Genomic DNA, 6964 nt, shown 5'->3' on the forward strand with positions numbered 1-6964 from the left:
GTGACAACAATTAATCAATTAACGCCGGGCAGGGTCCCGCTCCCTCCCACAGGATCCTGGCAGAAGCCCCCGGTGAGGCGGCACCCCCGGGCCGCTTGTGATGGGCAACAGCCGCCCGGCCCTGCGTGGGTAACGGGCACCTCGCGCTGCGGGGATCTGCGGGTTTCACTGTGTCATCCCGCTGGCATCGCCATCCCCCAGCCTGCCAGGCTCTCGGGCGTGCAGTGCCTCTCCTGGGGTCACTTCAGGAGGTGGTTTGTCCCCGGGGTGAAGAACGGGAGGTGAGGGAGAGGGTGTGCAGTGGTGCAGTGCCCAGGTGCCACGGGACTGCAGTGGGACTTAGTGCCCATCTCTCTGTAAGTGCTATTGCATTTTTCCTTCTGACCCTTTTAAGGTCCTGTGGTGCCAGGACCCACCTAAGCACAGCACAGTCCCTGGGCCATGATCCTGTCCTTAGTGGTAGTGAAGCCTGGCGAGGAATTGTTACTGGCCACAAGGTACAATAACTGAGTTTCCATCTTTGCATGAAGCAACTCCTCTTTCTCAGCTTCTTTTTGGAAAGGAAAGCACTTGCTGGTGTACCTACTTAGAAGCCTGTTGGTTTTGTAGAGTTTAAACGTGGATTTTAAAGCCTTAGTTTTGCAGGATCTGCCACAGCCAGCGGGGAGTTGAGGATCCCACTGACAGCAGCAAGAGGGGGTCATTTGCAGATTGACAGCTCTTCTGCTCCCTCCAGGAGCCCTGTGTTCAAGCAGTGCTTGCTGTGAGATAATGCAGATTTCTCACCAGGTTACTAAATTTTGTAATCTGCTGGCAGAGGCTTCCCTGGGTGATGCTCTGTGAAGTGCCAGCTGGGATATACATTTCTCTTGCAGAGGCAGCCCTTGAGTCCCTGCCAGGCTGAATCAAAACCTCTGACCCAAGCCTGGCTTTTCATGGACCTCAGCGTGCATGTATGTGGTGGTCAGCAGTGGCCCCTTCCCCAGAGACAATCTCATCATGCCCTGCCAGATGGCTTTTGGTGATTCCTTCCCATCACAAGTCTTTTGAAGTGTGACCCAAAGAAAGGGAGCATTAACCCTCTGTGAACAGCGCTGGTCTGCAGCAGTGAATGCAATCACTTTCCTGATAAGAAAAACACCAATGATCAAGCAAAAAAGAAATGTGAGGATCTTTTGATCATTTGTTATTGTTCCTTTCTCTGAAGGCCTCGGTCTTCTCACAAATAGCTTTCCTGCCTTACTGTTAAGAAATTCTTGATAAGATGTTTGCATTGGTTTTTGCTGAGCCAGCAGAACTGATCCACTCCAACAGAAAGGATGGCAGCCAGTGCCTCACTTAACCCCACACAGGTCACCCAGAAAGCAGCTAAAAAAGACAGCCTTATTCTCCAGCAGGCCAGCCCCAGCTCTGATGTTGGGATGGCCCTGGTGTCTGAAGCAATTTGGCAGGAGTGCAGGTTAGGCAGAGCAGATGTCCCTTAGGCTGGCATTGTGCTGGTGTAGATGGGATAATGCCTCTTTTGTAGCCTGACTGCTCGCAGACTGGCTGAGAACTTCACTGAAGGAGAGAAGCCCAAACAGATCCTGCTTATCTAAACAAGGTAAGAGATGCTGATTTCTATTTGCCAGAAATTTGGGCACCTATATGGAGCCAGCCCTGAGTGCTGGAACAGAGTAACTGAAGCTGTAACACCCACCTACAAGCATTTCAGTTTAGGATCGTGCTTTGTGAGGCATACCTTCAATTTGGTGGCTCAGGGATTTGCAAACAGTGAGTCATAACTCCCCAGGGTCAGAAATGCAGCTGCTGAGGCACCAGGCATTGAAAAGTGTTGTCCAAGATAAAAGCAAAGCAAACCTAACTGCCCACACACCCTTATCCTTCAAGGCTGAGTATCTTTGTCACAGTCTTTGAAAACATGCACTCAAAATTATACCAGCTTCTTGTGGTTGCCATTGATACGGGATTTACTTCTCCTTTTAGAGCAGACAAGAGGGGATTGCGAAAATCTGTCACTTGAAAGAGCTGAGGCAAATAGATCTGAAGCTAATATGCAGCACCCTGTGCTTGCAGAGGTGGCTGGCATTTGAGGAGGGAATTGCACTGTAAGACATGTCCATGTCCTTCCCACAGAGGGTCCCAGAGGAGCTCCCTGGGCCTCTGCAGACAACCCCTGTCCCTTCAAATCCAGGACGGACTTGCAGGTCCTGGAGAGTGTGCTGCAGTGCAGCCAGTTTGGTTCCTACCCACGGAGTGCTGTCTTTGGGACACCTTTTGGCATTGACTCACTGCTAAGGAAGAAGCGACACACAAGTCACCTGTTCCACAAAGTGTCCCACTCACAGTGGTCACGTGGCACCAGGCTCCTGTCCCATGACACATTCTGGGTACAGCAACAGCATGGCATGGCCACCTTTGCCACAGAACCCCTGGATGCAGAGCTCACGTGGCTGGTCCACCCCATCGCACAACACCCCATGCAGAGAGGAGCAGTGGCACCAGCTGTGGGTCCTGCAGTGTCCCAGGTACTGCCAGCCATCAGCCTGTCCTGCCTGTCCCCATGGCTTCAAAGTCATTTGTGTCATAAGCTGAGAGGTCTCAGGCTCACCAGACCTTCACTGTGAAGGCTTCAGTGCTTGGTAAGTAACAGCTTGCAGAGCCTGCTGCTTTGGTAACACACTGCTTTAACAAAACCTTGATCCCTGAAGGAAGGCCAGTTCTGCAAAGGCCTATGAAATTCTGTGCTGGCTGTTCACCTCTTTCTGTACCTATTTTTATACATTCCTATGGTTTAAAAAGCCTTTCAGAAATGTCTGTGTTTAGAGGGACGCAGATCTGACAAAGTAACTGACTCACTCCAGCCTCAGGGAAGTTACTTCACTCCCTGGATCATCTTCTCCATTTGAGTAGGAGAACAATCATATGAAGTTACCTGGCATACCTCCAATGTGGCTGTAAAAAAATAATTAGCTGGTATTTAGAACCATCTGTAAAAGTGGGAAGGTGTTGATGTTGAGGAACCTCTGTAGCTGAGGAGGCTGGACAGCTGGGAGACCTGCAGGGGACTCAGGTGATGGTCACTATTTTTGTGACAGCCTCATGGGATTATGGTTATAAAGAGGATGTGGGCAACTCTTTGCCCCGAGCCCAAGTGTTGGCCATCCTTTTCCCTGTGACACTTGACCTTTCCAGGGTCTTTGGTTTCCACCAGTCAAGGTTCCAGATAACTATGGTGGTGCCAAATGGGTAAGAACAAAGCTATGTCATGCCCATCTTACACCATGACCATGGAGTTGTTTCTCCCTGCCTGTCTTGCCAGGGCCAGCATGTACACTTGTCTAAGGATGTCCCTTGTGCTCAGCATGTTGTCCACAGTCTCTGTAGGAGGCTGACTCAAAGGCAGAGCAGAGGTTTGGACCTTCACATCTCAGGGAGAGAGCTGGCAGCTGAGGGAAGGTGCCGGCATTGCCACCTCCCTGGATCAAAGTGATCACAACTCTGCAGTGATCTTGTGGCTCTTGCTATTGAACAGGGGGAAGCTGTCAAAAGAGTCCAAAACCATTTTCTTTATGTGCTCATGTCTCCTGTGTCTGATGTGAGGGAACATGGCACAATCAGGCTTTGCAGCACTGCAGGTTGGCCCCCACCCTCTCTGTGGGGCTCAGGCTTCAATGGCTGCATTTAGACCCCTTATCAGTGCTTTGTCTTTAAGATGTTCATCCTCCAACAGATGCATTTTATCAGTGAGCACAGATGCTGTTAATCCCTTGCACTATGTGCAATGTCCACCTCAGACTGGAGATCTGCCATGAGATAACGTGATTGCAGTTGCTTCCCATAGTTGGTATCTGGTGGCCAAGTCTTGTCCAGAGCTACCTTTTTGCTTTCATGTGTTGCTGCCTGGAAATCACCTGAGGATTGCAAAGGTGAAAGTATTCATAGATTACCAGAGCAGTATTTGTACTATAGGCAGGGATTAGGGAACAGAGCAGGCAAAAGACTGTGGCTGTATTCTTGCTGGTGGAAATGCATACATGGTCATGGCAATAGCAGATTTGTAATGAACAGAATGCCAGCAGAAGCAGGCATCTGCTTTAGACAAGATAAAGGATGACAAAGCTTGGTGTACCAAAGCAAGATCTTGCGTGTTTACTGCATTTTAGTTCCCTTTTATAATTTTAGCAAGCTAAATCATTATAATAATTTGAGGAAGCTGATATGGAAGGCCAAAGGTGATGAGGGAAAGCATTGCACATCCAGCTGAGAGAGGACAGCTACACATAGGGATCTCTGGACAGTCAGTTTTCTGACTGTGGGCTGGTGCCACACCTTTCTGGGCACAGAGACAAAGAAGGGTCCCAGGGTTGTGCCCAGCAATGAGGAGGAGGGACTGCATCTGAAGAGCTGAAACATGCTGGACAAGTATCAGGGGAATGATAGCTCCCAAAGCTTTTAATGTCAGAGATGGCCAGAGGTGAGGTAGCTGTGTCTGTAGAAGAGAGTGAATGCATTAAGCACCATAGGGAATGTCAGACGTTCACAGCTCATGTCAAGGATTTATAGATGCTACAGCTAAAGTGATGTGATGTGCTGCCCTAGGCCTCTCTGCAGGCCCTTCCAAAATCAGCAACTAGCAGGTGTTTTTGTACTGCTGTTCACTCTGTCATCTCATGGACTGAGAAGGGAAAAGGAGGGGCCCTTTTGGTCCAAGGACAAAAGCAAAGAGGTGGTGTAAGACATATAATGTTTTATTGCCTCTAATTGGACCAGGAAGATTAGTAAATAGAGATTAGATGACACAAAGGGAAGAAAAAGGAGGAGACATTCTTACTTCCTGGTTTAGAGGAATGAGTCCATGAAATAGGTTGAGGTTTCTGCACTGGTAAATGTCTAAAGACCTGTCACTATAGATCCATTCACCTGTGTGAAGGTCCTTCAAGGACAGAGAATGGATTTCTTCAGAGCAGTGTTAGTGATATGGAACGACTGGCACAGGGATTCAAATTGATCCATTTTTATGGGTTTTCATTTGAGTTTTGATATTTTCAAATAAGTGGTCAGATGAGGAAACACAGTTTTCTTCGAAGGATAGTGAAAATCAGTGTGCTGGGTGGCAGTATGCAGGTGGGGAGGTGTGTGTGTGTGTCTGTCCCTACAAGAGCCACAGCTCAATACTTCCATTTGCCAGCGTTACCACTGTTTTTCTACTTTCACTCTGCCACTGCAAATGTCACGCTTATCCATGCCAAGACATGAGCACCCAGCCTGGGTAGCAGGGACCTCTCTGCTGACATTGATCCTCCCGAGAGCCAGGATTCCTGTGTTCTTCAAGGCAGGTAAGATATTGCCTCATCAGCTTAAGAAAATGGTGCATTTCCACAGGGGATCAGAAAACAGCTGTTGGTGACGTCAAGAGCAAGGGGCACAGGAACTTGGTGTGAATTATCTTCTGCATAACAAAGGTCTGTAATAGGTGGTGCCAGGATAGCTGTGCAGTAGAGCAGGAAATTTCACTCACAGCTTTTGTTTGCTTCTCATATTGTGTAAAAAAGAAAGGAAAAAAGGGAAAGAGAGCTGAGGAACACCCTGTAATTTGCTATTAATTACTGCTTTTAACAACCCAGCATGTGGTTCTCCTGTTAAACTCCTGTTAAACGCAAGGGACTGGGACAATCTCAGCTGCTGATGTGCCCAGGGCCCAGTCCTGGGGCTGAGCTGAGAGGGTACCTTCCTCCCCATCCAAAGAAACCATGTGTGTTTGGGAGGGTTTTCTCCATCATTTCACTAATCAAAGCTTTTCCTCTTTTGTCCACTCCATGTTTTAACCGGTACCAGGTTCTTCTACAGCATTTTGCATCTAATAGGACACCTTTTAAAGCACTAACAAACTAGATGTTTCAAGTTCCCTTCTCTGGGGTCTGGAGCATCTCTCTGATGAGGAGAGACTGTGGGAGCCGGGCCTGTTTAGTCTGGAGAAGAGAAGACTGAGAGGGGATCTCATTAATGCATATAAATATCTCAAAAGTGAGTACCAAGAGGATGGTGCCAGACTCTTTTTGGTCGTGCCCAGTAACAGGATGAGGAGCAATGGCCATAAACTACAACACAAGAAGTTACACCTCAACATGAGGAAGGACTTCTGTACATTGAGGGTGGCAGAGCACTGGAACAGCTGCCCAGGGAGGTCATGGAGTCTCCCTCTCTGGAGACGTTCTAAGCCCACCTGAACATGTTCCTGTGTCACCTGCTCCAGGTGACCCTGCCTTAGCAAGGGGGTTGGACTGGATGGTCTCCAGAGGTCACTTCCAACCCTAATGATTCTGTGATTTTCTTTTTAGTGTTGCTATAAGTAGCTTTGGTCCTTTTATCTCTTTCATTAGCTTTAAAAATGCTTCTTTTTCCTTGGTTGCTCTCCTGAGTTCATGGGTTACCTAAACCCACAACAGTCACAAGCTGGATGAATGCATGAGAATATTCAAGTATTTGGTGAATAACAAACTCACTGTCAACAGAGTAGAAAATATGGATTTAACCTTGTACCACCAGGACTGTTGTTACCCCATGGACTAAGGTCCAGAGAGTTTACACAGTCCCATTTTACTTGCCTGTACTATTGATCTGAATAATCAATCTGAATGTGTCTTCAATTGACATCTTTTTACTTTCATCTTCTTTCCTGACAAATGCTGTTGCTACTACCCCACTCCAGACCACAGCTGAGATTAAATATATATATATATTCTAAAATATAACCTCTTTATTTCTAATAGCCCTCACTGAGGACACTTTTCCCCCCACATACTAATTTAACCGCAGAGGCAGGCAGTTGCCTGCTATTTCTTCAACACCTTCCAGAGAAGACCAAAGGACAGATTCTCGCCCTTGTGTCCCCATCTTTTATTTCGGAAAGCGTGAAGGTTTCCCCAGCCCCTTCCTGCTCCCCTCCGCCCGGGGCGTGGTG

General features: G+C 47.9%; 1 long non-coding RNA gene across 1 annotated transcript in view; it reads left to right on the top strand.

Moving 5' to 3' along the window:
• Window positions 1–5971, top strand: part of LOC108638888 — an 8247-nt gene extending 2276 nt beyond the window's left edge. Inside the window, exons 4-7 of the long non-coding RNA XR_003915600.1 lie at window positions 1529–1603; window positions 2137–2642; window positions 5386–5465; window positions 5839–5971. This is a non-coding gene — a long non-coding RNA (uncharacterized LOC108638888). The remainder of the gene's footprint in view (window positions 1–1528; window positions 1604–2136; window positions 2643–5385; window positions 5466–5838) is intronic.
• Window positions 5972–6964: the final 993 nt, after the last annotated feature.

Source organism: Manacus vitellinus, unplaced genomic scaffold (genome assembly GCF_001715985.3).
Source record: "Manacus vitellinus isolate BGI_N305 unplaced genomic scaffold, ASM171598v3 scaffold_14_pilon, whole genome shotgun sequence".
In the NCBI taxonomy this organism is placed as follows: domain Eukaryota; kingdom Metazoa; phylum Chordata; class Aves; order Passeriformes; family Pipridae; genus Manacus; species Manacus vitellinus.